The 13,426-nt window shown below is 35.1% G+C and overlaps 1 pseudogene; it reads right to left on the minus strand.

Moving 5' to 3' along the window:
- Window positions 1-8,913: 8,913 nt before the first annotated feature.
- LOC133749062 (abl interactor 1-like) lies at window positions 8,914-10,216 on the minus strand (annotated as a pseudogene).
- Between the last annotated feature and the right edge of the window lie 3,210 nt (window positions 10,217-13,426).

Raw genomic sequence — 13,426 nt, forward strand, 5'->3', positions numbered from 1 at the left:
AAATTGATGTAGCATTGAACTAACCAACCTAAAAAAAAAAGGAAAATAGAAGGAGAAGACCCAAATCAATAAAATCAAGGATGAAATAAGATATGTAACAAGGATACTACAGGAAAAAAAGAATCATCAGGAATTTGCTACAGCTATATGTCAACAAATTAGAAAATCTAAGAAAATAAAGAAATATATACCATAAGTATGATAGATATATATTAAATAATTATAACTCCTCAGTTAATGTTAAATATTACATACTCAATAAAATGGGTATTAATTTCAAAATTCACCAACAATATTTTTAAAGATTTATTTATTTGAACGAGTTACACAGAAAGAGGTGGGGAGGAGAGAGATCTCCCCTCCATTAGTGTCATTCCTGGATACTGCAGTGACCAGGCTTGGACAATACTGAAGCCAGGAGCCAGAAGCTTCACCCAGTTCTCCCACTTGGGTGGCAGAGACCCAAGCACTTAGGACATCTTCCATTGCTATTCCCAGGTCCATAGCAGAGATTTTGACAGGAAGTGGAATAGCTGGGACATGAAACAGCACTCATATCAAAACTGTTACAGGCAGCAATTTTACTAGCTACACCACAATGCTGGCTCCCTGTTTTTGCTAATGTGGTTGGTTGATTTGATAAAATTAGTATTACTCACATTATAGCAATGGTTTAACTACATTTTCATTAGAAAGTTATATTAGTGATTGAAACAAAAAGTTTAAAATATAATGGACTGATATCAATGAAGTATTTATTCTAATGATTCACCCTAAATTGAAAGCCATCAGATTATTGTCATTACAGTAGCTTGCAATGAGACAACAACAAGAAACATTTTGGTAAAGATAACATTACTACCAATGTTCCAACAAGTCAATTAGTGATAGGTACTATTTATGATAAATAGCACAGGTGTTCTTGGAAGTTTATTTCAGAATGAATTTTATGACTATGATTAATATTCATTCTAAATATTGTTGCTTTCATATGAGAAGAACCAAGAAATAAACATATAGACTACTAGTTTCTAGCAATATTTGAATTGCTTCAATATAAATACTAATATTTAATTAAGGTATAATGTAAAATTTTAACAATTAATTAAAAAGAGAAATGATTGGAAAAATAAGTGATAGACTTATTGAAACCACATCAATTGTTCATAATAAATATAAATAGGACTATTAAGTATATTGTGCTTATTTTGCTAATTGTGATTTAAAGTTTTATTATAATAAAACTATCATATATATAGACTAGAATACAGAATTTATGCAAATTTTTAAAGAAACCATCAGATTTCAGGAAAATATGTCCTTACAAAGATATTGTGGTTTATAGTTTGTTAAATAATAATCTCTTATATGTGTTTCATCTCAAGTTGTTAAATTTGAAGGATATATATCAATCTTAATAAGTGGAAATTCAGGTCACTTTAAACTATAGAATAATTGATATGGATTATACAAATTCATTGATTTAAATTAAGACTAGGAAGATAGCTATGACTAAAGATATGGAAAATTTATAAAGAAAATGGATGCATGGTTGTTCAAAACATCAGTTCCTATATCTTAGAGCCATAGCTTGTTGGAAAATACACACTCACCAAAGATCTCTATCTTTTATTCTGAATATATAGTTCTATGCATCCAATTAGTTACAAGAATTTATATAATTAATTTTTGTTATCTTTTGACTAACTTTTAGAGAGAAAAGAAAGTCAACACGATCTATATGAATAGAGCTAATAGAACAGTGTTGTGTTGGATTCATCCTTGATGTCCAAGCATGTACTGGATGGAAGTAGATGAATAGTAGGAAACAAACTCTGAACAACATAAAATCCTTAGATAAGTAAAGTAGACACAGTAGTGTAGAGATAACTGAGTAGAACAATAGAACTAAAGCATAAGGTCATTTTCATTGAAGCAGTAGGAAAGAGAAGGGATTGATAAAAGATTCCTGTGATAAGATATAAAAGATTTGACAGCCAGGAGTATGAATGTTAGTTCAGGGAATCACAAAATAACTTCATATTGTATGGTTTTGTGATTTCTCTGGTGAACGGAAATGACTTTGTGAAAAAGCAGACATCATTTGGAAGTAGATTTCAATATTTTTAAAGTGTTTCTTTAATATTTATTCTTATTTATGAAGGGGAGAATAGGAGAGGAAAGATAGAAAGATAGGCAGCTAGAGAGAAGAATGCAAGTTCAAACGCTAATCATCTGGATTATTCTACAAATGCCAGCAATTGCCAAGGAAGGGCCAGTTTGAAGCGAGGAGTTGGGAAATGGGAACTCACTCCAGGCCTCCCAATTGGGTAGCAGAAACTCAACTACTAACACCATCAACACTGATATCTGTTCCACACATTAATGAAAAGCTAAAATCCAGAAAGGAGACAAGATTTAAATCCAGGCACTTTGATATGGGATGCAAGTTTCCCAAGTGATATCTATCTTAACCACCCTCAGATAAGCTGAAAGTGAGACATTAAAAGAGGAGATAAGCAAACTTATTGAATTATATTGAATTTCATCAAGAAAACAATAAAAATTGACAATTTCATATCACAGTGAAGATGGTATGTGGAGCAGAGATAAATTGGTTTCAAGGGTGTACATTGAGATTTGCTGCTTCATTGAGAGGAGATATAATCATATTAGGCTATTATAGATTCAATAAATATTTCAGTATTTGACTTATCTGTATGCAATAACTAATTGGAAGCTAATCTATTGAGTGAGAAGATAGATTAAGAGAGAATCATGTTTTTGGCCTGAGCAATTAAAAACAGAGTGTCATTCTAAGATATACCCGAAAATTGGCAGTGAAAGCTTTCTCATAGTAGAGGATCCAATGAGTGTTGAGCTGACTTCAGAACAATTTTTTTTTTTTTCTATTGGATCTATGTCTAACTGACTGGAGGTTAGATGACCATCTATGCTGGATATATGGGTTTGCAGTTAAGGAAGCATTTAACATATATAAGGTTTAGGGAATAATGTTAATGACAATGAGAGTTGAAGACAAAGATAAAGGAGTGGAACAAGAAGAGTTAGTATAAGAGCAAATAGAGAGAAAAAAAAATCATAGTTCAGAGCTAGAAGTGAAATTTGATATATGTTAGTTCAGCTATTATCTAAAGATTTATTGTAATATAAACTTTAAATGTGAATTTTCCTAAAATTTGCTAGACTTAACACCCATCTATTTTTATGTACTTGAAATAAATATGTGATCTTATATTTAATCTAAGGAATTTATTCAACAATCAAATTAAGAATAGTTTACAAAAAAAGAAGGATTGAAATAAGGAAAGATTATCTGACAAACCCAAAGCTATCATATGACTTAAGCTGAAATATGCCATGATGAAGTTATTCATACTTATATGTAAACCACACTGGAATTTTATTCTTAATTACTACCAAACAGAGACATAAACACATGTGTGATCTTAGGAAGATTTACAATCTGTTTGTTTGTTTATTTGTTTGTGTGTTTATGCACATTTAAAAATGTATTTTAGCTGATTTATAAAATTACATGAATCTATACCTATATCCAGATCTCACAAAATAGGGAAAATTAGAAAAAAAAACAAGGATAGAAAAATCAATCAAAAAAACTAATAAATTAATCAGTAATAAAATGTTATGAACTTTTGCAAAATATGTACTCTGTTTTCTTTATTCATTGCATGTTGATAAGAAAATTAAATATGTTTTTCTAAGAACAATAATGATTCTTCCAAGACAGTGTTTACTATAGTAAAGTTTCTGATTATATTATCTCAAAAGAGGTTCAATAGAGTTTTGCTTACTGGCCTCCTATCTTACATTTTCTCTAAATCGGACTTATAAGGAATTTTACAAAAGCAGCTCTGCGGTGGGTTAGGGCGATAAGATGTAATCCAAGCACTAACTTCCTGTTGACTAGATTTAATGCAGTGGCTTAAGGCAACATTATGAACTCCATATGAAAGACTCCAGGTACAGATTTGACAGTGAAGTAAATGTGAAATCAGACAATCTTTCCACTTCAATTCTCTGTTGAAACCAAATTGTCAGTGAACATAATCATCCATGTATTCAGACAAAATGAATATCTCAAACTTAGAATGCATAAGCATTTTGTCCATCAGGGAGGAGTTCACAGAGTGAAACATGGAAAGAGGCAGGTAAAGGCATACTTCAAACTGGAATCTTTTGTGCCTTTAGTTTATTGTGGATTATATGACCATATGAATCTTTTGGAAAAGTACTATCTATGCTTATACTAAAGAAAGAAATTTATTTTAAACTAATCAAAACACTTACATGTCAGAACGTGGAAAAATGTTGTTGAGCATAGACTTACGTCATCATTACCAGCTTCACATACTTATAATATAATGAACTGTAGCTGGCAAATATAGCAGAATCAAATTGCTAGGCTGTACATACAAGTGTTCTGTAGATAAACATTTTAACATGTAATTGTAATCTCCAACTTTATTAATACCATAAAAAACATAGAATCTTTAAATTTCATTTTATTTTTAAACTTTACTTTTATTTTTGCTGTCTTGCTATGTATGTTAAAAAATAAATAAGAATAAATCACTTCTCAAAAAATACACACAATAATAGTATTTTCAAAAGTAGATGCCTTAGGGGTCACGCTTTGGCACAGTGGGTTAAGCCTCTGCCTGCAGCACTGGCATGCCATATGGGCGCTGGTTCTAGTCCCCACTGCTCCTCTTCCAATTCAGCTCTCTGCTGTGGCTTGGGAAGGCAGTAGATGATGGCCCAAGCGCCTGGGCCCCTGTACCTGTGTGTGAGACCCAAAGGAGGCTTCTGGCTCCTGAGTTCAGATTGGCCCAGTTTTGGCGATTGCAGCCATTTGGGGAGTCACCAGTGGATGGAAGACCTTTCTCTGTGTTTCTCCTTCTCACTGTCTGAAACTCTACATGTCAAATAAATAAATAAAATCTTTAAAAAAAAAAAAGAGTAAATGTCTTAGAAATTAGGAAGATCATAAATCTGATTATGCGAACTCAGTCATGCTAATGACACATGGAAATAAACTCTAAACCTATCTTTCACAGATTTTTAATACTTCTTAGCAAAATTCCACGGAGAAATATAAAATTTATTTTTGCTACATATAGTCAACAACCTATCACATTTAGACACAATGATAAATTCTAATGCCAATACTGAGTTCAATTTTTGGCTCATTTGGTTAATTCTCTGCCTGCGGCGCCGGGTTCAAGTCCCTGTTGCCCCTCTTCCAGTCCAGCTCTCTGCTGTGGCCCTGGAAGGCAGTGGATTATGGCCCAAGTCCTAGGGCCCTGCACCCCATGGGAGACCAGGAGAAGCACCTGGCTCCTGGCTTCGGATCAGCGCAGCTCCGGCTGTAGCGGGCATTTTGGGGGTGAACCAATGGAAATAAGACCTTTCGCTCTGTCTCTCTCTGTCTATAACTCTACCTGTCAAATAAAAAAAAAAAGATAATATCTTTCATATCCAAAGCCTTCAGCAATAATTATCTAATGTATCTATGATTCATTTAAAGTAATGAAAAAATTTCATGATGCATTTAAATAATACTTGTGCTTTCTAGTTCATGGACTTAAGTATCACACAGGACTGGTTATCTTCTTCATAAACAGGGTTCATGTGGTGTACATCTGACATGGCAGTTAAGTCACTGGTTAGGACATTCATATTGAACTGTCAGAGTTTGATTTCCAGTTCCAGCCCATGACTGCATCTTCCTGCTAATGTGGATCCAGTAAGGCAGCAGTAATGGCTCAAGTACGTGGGTCCCTGCCATCCACAGTCTCTGAGCAATTGAAACTTTGAAAACTTTAAGGCATCATCCTGTGTTCAGGGTTTCCTATTGCTGCATGTTGGCTGTATACCAAGCTATTTCAGCCGACAAGTCCTCATAGAAGCCCTTTTGAAAAAACTTATTTTGGTTATTGTCTTTCCTGCCTGAGGTGTACCAAAAGGTTTGATTTTAAACTTTTACCAAGTTGTCTTTTCTAGTTGATAACATTTAAATTGATTGGATAATTCTGCTATTGCACTTGACAAATTTATCTGTATCCCTGTAGCAATATAAAAACTGATTCCCACATTTTAATTTTTTTTTTATTTATTGGGAAGCAGAAAAACACATACACAGTGGACAGACACACAACCATAGAGTGAGAGAAAGAGAGAGGCAGAGAGCTCCCAAGTACTGAGTTACTTCCCAAAACTGGGATCTGAAAGTTCAATCTGGAAACATGACATTTTGACCAGTACAGATTCTGAGTTCAAAGGCCAGATTGGAGCAGGAATCTGTGTTAAAAAATAAAACAGGCCGGCACCGCGGATCAATAGGCTAATCCTCCACTTGTGGCGCCAGCACGCTGGGTTCTAGTCCTGGTCCAGGTGCCAGATTCTGTCCCAGTTGCTCCTCTTCCAGTCTAGCTCTCTGCTGTGACTCGGGAGTACAGTGGAGGATGGCCCAAGTCGTTGGGCCCTGTGCCCGCATGGGAGACCAGGAGAAGCACCTGGCTCCTGGCTTTGGATCGGCATGGTGCGCCAGCTGCAGCGCGCCGGCCACAGTGCACCTGCCACAGCAGCAATTGAGGGGTGAACCAACGGAAGGAAGATCTTTCTCTCTTTCTCTCTCTCTCACTGTCTACTCTGCCTGTCAAAAAAAATAAAGAAAGAAAGAAAAATAAAACAAATTCCATCAGTCAATGGTATCCTGAAAAAATTATCAAGTTATGTCATATCTTCTGATTTTTATAATCTATAAATCAAGATTTATTTATTTTTGACAGCTCTTACATAAAATGTAAACAACTAATTCTAAACAATAAATCATTGCTTACTCTCACATTTGTGGAATTTTTCTCTTCCAAAATCATACTTTTACAACTCCAAAGTTATTTGAAGCATATAATTTAAATTTTTTTAAAATTTTTTTTTCTTTATTTTTGACAGGCAGAGTGGACAGTGAGAGAGAGAGAGACAGAGAGAAAGGTCGTCCTTTTTGCCGTTGGTTCACCCTCCAATGGCCGCTGCGGCCGGCACATCTCGCTGATCCGAAGCCAGGAGCCAGGTGCTTTTCCTGGTCTCCCATGCGGGTGCAGGGCCCAAAGACTTGGGCCATCCTCCACTGCACTCCCAGGCCATAGCAGAGAGCTAGCCTGGAAGAGGGGCAACCGGGATAAAATCCGGTGCCCCAACTGGGACTAGAACCTGGTGTGCCGGCGCCGCAAGGCATACTATGAAAGCTTTTTTTCCTCAATATCTAGACAAATTATTCCATTCATGTTCAGAAATACAAATTTATACATAATGTTATATATTTTTTCAAATATAAATTATGTTGAATGATGTCTTATACTTGATCTTAGCCAAAAGGCCTAGAAGCGATGAATGATGTTTTGTTTTTGTTTGTTTGTTTGTTTGTTTGTTGTTTGTTTTTGGTAGCAATAATGGTCTTTAATTGTCAGAAATAAATGTTTTGCACTAATCTTACCATTCACTATGCTGTTAGAAATCTGTAACGCCCAATACATAACTGTAATTTGAAACTCAAACAAATCCTCAATACACAGAAACCCACACTTGAGTGCTCTACTTCAATATCCTAAGCAATACAGAATTATACACAAGAAGAGAAGACATCCCTCTAACCCTTCCTTAAATTAAGAGGAGACACACTCATGTGTTGCATTTCAATTATGTCAAGACAATACAAACCTGTTGTTTAAGTATATCTCTGTTCACTGAATAATACATGACTCACCTTCTTTCCAAATTATTGTATTTTAAAATCTTATGTTGCTAGTGCCAGGTAATGGATTAAATAGTGCCTATTCACAAATCAATCGCACTTACTTTTACAATATGTAAAAGATACTTATAATTTCCTTTCATCAAACTAGTGTACAATAGTCCACTGTAAAAGTAAAGGACAGGTATGGCAATCCTTAAAAATTTTACTTACAGGATGAATGTGTACGCTTTGACACATTTTCGTAGCTTCAAAAGTTAGTTACTTTCAAAAAGGAATTCAGCAGATTGACTTATAAATAACCATCTCAGATTTTAAATCTGCAAAAAATCCATCACATTGCTGTTGGGACAGATTAAGGCTAAAATTTTTTTCCAAGTTAATATATTGAGAAAATAGAACCATAATTCTATAATAAATCAGTATCTCCCTCTCTCTCTCTCTCTCTCTCTCTCTCTCTTTAAAGCAAACCAGTGAAGGAAAGGACAAAAACCTTTGGTTCACTTATATATTTATGAATGGAAAAAATTTATAATTCAAATTTCATTCATTAAAAAACTTAGGTACAAATTATAACATTACAGATTAGCCTTCTGATTGTTTTGCATGGAGAACTGAGACTCAATTCATTTCAGGAGACCTAAGTGTGAATACTCCAGGGAAATAGCACACAAATTAGAAGCATCTTGGAATTTTTCAGTATATTTCAACACAAATTTTTATGCATGCTTTAAACAGTATTTTTTTAAATGAGAGTATCTAAACAAAAAAGTATGACCAGCACCAGCATTTAAGTTTTCTGATTTTAATATTAGTTTGACATAGCATTAGTAACCATGCTCACTGAAACATGTAATGATACAATCTGAATCATATAATTCATTAAATATTATACCCCGCTGCCCCAGAATATTTAGGCTGGTCATAGAGTTAACATTGTGTAAGTAAGTACATAAGCATGATCAGGGACAGCCTCTTGTTTAAGTTGCTGTTTAGCAATACACAAACTGCCTCAATGATTTATGCTTATAGGTAGACATTCAATTATACCAATAAAACAGCATGTCCTGAAAATATGGGCACATTTTAAAACATATTAAGACAATTCTGTTAATCATAATAGTCCCACAGTATGACTGAGTAATAAGATCCTACTTTAAAAGCAAAAATCTAATCAGTATAGTGCATGATTGATTCAACATAGTTCCCAGGGAAGAGACCAGTCACTCGATTGCAGACTCCTTCATACCAGCCATCATCATTCTTCTTTATAGCATAAATGATTGCACCCTCCATGAAGGACAGCTCATCATCCTTGTCTTTTGTATAATCATATATTGCAACAACTTTCTCAATATAATTCTTGGGGGCCCAAGCAGTATGCCCATCTGCATATGGATCGTTATACTGGACTACTGCAGCCTCCTCGTCTTCATAGTCCACTGGAGGTGGTGGTGGTGGAGGCGGAGAGTCATCAAACATGGGAACGTCATCCGGCGGAGGTGGTGGCGGGGGCGTTGGACTATCAGCAACTGGTCCAACTGTCGGTGGCAATGGTGTAGGCACAGCAATGGGAATGCCAATACTACTACTTCCACTGTTTTCTCGACTTCCACTTCCTTCACTACTTCCACTGTGTGTTCTTGGTCTCTGATTTAAAGAAGCTGTCCGGCCTGGACTATGTTGACTTCCAAGCCTAGGAGGACTTGTCATGTAATCATTAGGAACTGTTGGGGGTTTAACAGGTTTCAGGGTTTTATACGGAGTATTCCGTGCCAACGTTCCCCAGCCAAACATGGGAGGACTTGGTGGTTTCTGAGTAGGAGGATTTGTTCTCGACAATGTGCCAGTTCTTGCAGGCTGGTTATTTCCATGCTTGACACCATGGCCCACATCATCCAAAACTGTGTAGTCAATAGGTTCCGAATATACCTTACAGGGCGCTCCATATTTGCAGGTGCTATTATTTTGTGAGTTCTTGATGTATTCTTATTGGTTGTCAAAATACCAATCTCTCTTCGGGCCACTTTCTCTTTATGAATATCCACAGTCTGTGAAATATGATTAATGGAAGACTCAATTCTCCGAAGCTGGGAGGCTTGAATGTCCAGCAATTGGAGTACATTGTTGGCCAGTGCATTTATCTGGTAAGCAACACTAGCTAGAGATTGGGTTGTGTAGGCTTTTGTCTCTTCTAAAGCTTTTCTCTTGTCTGTAGCCTGTATGTAGTTGTTTTCACAGTAGTCCGCCACCCGGGTCAGGTTCTGGTAACTCTCTATCAGCGCCCTCTTGCCAGACGGGATCTCCTCCTCTAGTAACATCTGCAGCTCTGCCATTTTCCACCCCTCCGCATCGCTTCCTCGCGCGTGAAAGAGACAGGGGCAGCAAGGTCCGCCGAGGCTCGCAGCACCTCACAGCCCGGATACACACTGCCTACCCGCCCTCCCGCCTGGTATTGTCAATGAATGATGTTTTTAAAACAAGAAAAATTTTAATGTGTACTCATATGGTTACACATTGAAAAAAATCAGTATTAAGATAATATAGAAATGCTATCAGTGGCATAAAAATGTGCTAAAAATGTGCAATGTCTTCTTTTCCAATAATATTTATATGTCCACACTTTTTCATTAATATTATCTAATGTAGAAAAATTTGAAAAATAAATATATAAATTAAAATGTATTAATTCACATAAGAGATGCTAATACTTTGCTAAATTCCTTTTTATCATTTTTTGAATATAAGGAAGAAGTTCATTAAAGATTTACTTATTCATTTGAAATGTAGAGTTACAGAAAGTGAGAGAGAGAGATCTTCCATCCACTGGTTAACTCCTCAAATGGTCTCAATGGCTGGAGCTGGACCGATCCTAAGGTGCAGTGGACAAAGAAAATTTAAGCAAAATAAAGTGATTTGAAGTTTGACCTTGGTAGTATAGAGAAACTGCCCTATACAGGTATACATGGAGAATTCTTTTTTTTTTTTTTTTTTTTTTTTGGCCAAGAATTACTTTAATTTCTTAAAAAAAAAAAAAAAAAAAAAACCACAGTTTAAATGGCAACACAACCATAAAGTTGGTACATCACAGAAACAAAGGTCTTTGCAGACAGCACTGATTGGAAATAGTAAAACACTTGGCTGGTGCAAAAAATGAAACTCAAAATTATATACAATCGTAGCTAGGGGTGATACTGAGAAACAGTCTTACTTACTGTGACTCAAGACTTAACTTGCCATTATCTCTTGCTTATTTATTCAAGGTTGAACATGGAGAATTCTTTAGAATAATTTCTCCTGGGCTTATTCTAAATATGACTTATTCTAAATATGTATGATGTTGAAATCTGCAAAACTCCTATCAGAAATATGTCTTGGTTCTTGCCTTAAGTGGTGTCCCTGCTATATAATTTAATGTTAAATTGGATCATTATAAAAATAACTTTATAATTTCATGAATGTCTAAGAAAACAGTATTTAAAACGATCTTTACTTTCAAGCAGAAGACAATGGTTTTAGCCCCCAAAACCATGTTTATTAATACCAGAGGCACAAACACACAACTTTTTTTAAAATAATACAATTATGCCTCAGAACTGTTCTCTTATGATTGTGGAACCCCAGCTAGTTGCTTCAGCAGTTGTAGCTGCAATGTAATGTTAAGTAAGTACATAGAATAATCCAGTCTTTCAAATGGGTGCCTCCTACAAATTTTATTCCAATTTGTACCAAAATTATCCAAAACAAAATAATGTATCATTTAAATAAATTTCCTTGAATAATCTATATCTCCATGATATGCTATGAAAACCAGCTTGAATTTAACTTTATAAAGTTAAATAATGAATTAAACTTTATAAAGTTTAAATTTTGCCTCTTATGGACAGCAGCTTTCATAATGAGTAAGACAACTGGAAAAAATATATAATTTAATCCTATGCCTGGTGTCAGATTCTTTGGGAGAAAAATTTAAGTGATGTGTAATTAACATTCTATTGTCATTTCTCTAATAAAATCAGGTTGTTTAAATACAGAAACCAAACTGCTTTTTCTTGTAACTTAAAAAAGGGTGAAAAACCTAAGATTTATTTATTTGAAAGAGTTACAGAAAGAGAGGGAGAGATAGAGAGAGATCCTCCATCTGCTGGTTCACTCCCCCAGTTGCCTGCAAGGGCCAGGGCTAGGCCAAAATGAAGCCAGGAGCCAGAGCTTCATCCTGGTCTTCCATGTGGGTGTTAGGGGCCTATGCACTTGAGCCATCTTCTGCTGTTTTCCCTGACACATCAGCCATGAGCTGGATCAGAAGTGAAGCAGTTGGAACATGAACCAGCATTCAAGTGGGATGCCAGTGTTGCAGACAGCAGCTTTACCACTATGCCACAACATCAGTACTCCAAACCACTTCTATATGAATGTGTGCAATGAAGTTTGCTTAACTCAGAGATCCAAAACACTAGATAAATATTAGCACTTTTACTGTGAAATATATTAGTTTATATTACTCAGTAAGCCTTAGTTAAAATATATGTGATGTGTTAATAAATCAATAATAAATGTTGAATCAAGTGTATCTGTTTCTATGGCTTAGATATCTAATCACAAAATGTTAGTTGGGAAATTATCACTAACAGAATCAAGAAGGGAACATTCACAAATCATTACCAGGAAAGGTTGACTATGAAGGGCCAGGCCAAAACCAGGAGCCAGCATCTCCATCCAGGTCTCCCAGATGAGTACAGGGCCCAAGCACTTGGGTCATTTTTTGCTGCTTTCCCAGGCTCATTAGTAGAGACATGAATTGGAAGCAGACAGGAGTCCAGCCAGCACACATAGGGATGCTGACATTGAAGGCAGTGGCTTAACCTGCTGTGCCATATGCTAGACCCAAAATTATTCTTCTCAGCTAAATATATGTTGGTATGCATTATGCAACATCCTTTATCCTACCTCCCCCTATCCTTTCTAACATCAAGGAATCATTGTTTTACTCATTTAAATCTTTGCCTTGAAAAACAGTAAGCAGAACATGCATATATATCATTTACATTTTATTTGTGACTCTTGATTATATTATTATAAATAAATTAACAGAGTCTTAAATATCAGTGGTTAAAAATATTACAATTATAAATGACTTCCCAATGGGGTCATTTAATTTAACATTGAGTTATAGATAAATGATATAATAATGTAGATTTTTATTAAATATCTAAGATTATTAAAGGTCAAAACAAAAGAAGAATTTTGACAATCTTATTTAAATGACATATTTCTGGGACCTCCTCAGTAAAGCTAACCTGGAGAAAAATCAACATTTAACAGTGAATTTGATCATAATTGATTGGAGTTAAAATTAGAGAAATGTTTTTCTGGGAGAAAATGAGAGCAGCACATGACACCTGACACATATTAAGAGTTTAATAAATGCAAAATAAAATTAAAGACTGAAAATAGGTGGGAGAATGCATATCAAAACGTCTTCTGCTCTGAAATGCATTTATTGAATGTCAAATTTTAAATAGCTAATCAAATATAAGATATTTGCATCAATTAATTGACACTGAATTTGATATTTATATCTTGCTAAATACAAATTAAACACCTGTATAAACTCCTGAAGGTTAATAC

Source organism: Lepus europaeus, chromosome 2 (genome assembly GCF_033115175.1).
Source record: "Lepus europaeus isolate LE1 chromosome 2, mLepTim1.pri, whole genome shotgun sequence".
Taxonomy (NCBI): domain Eukaryota; kingdom Metazoa; phylum Chordata; class Mammalia; order Lagomorpha; family Leporidae; genus Lepus; species Lepus europaeus.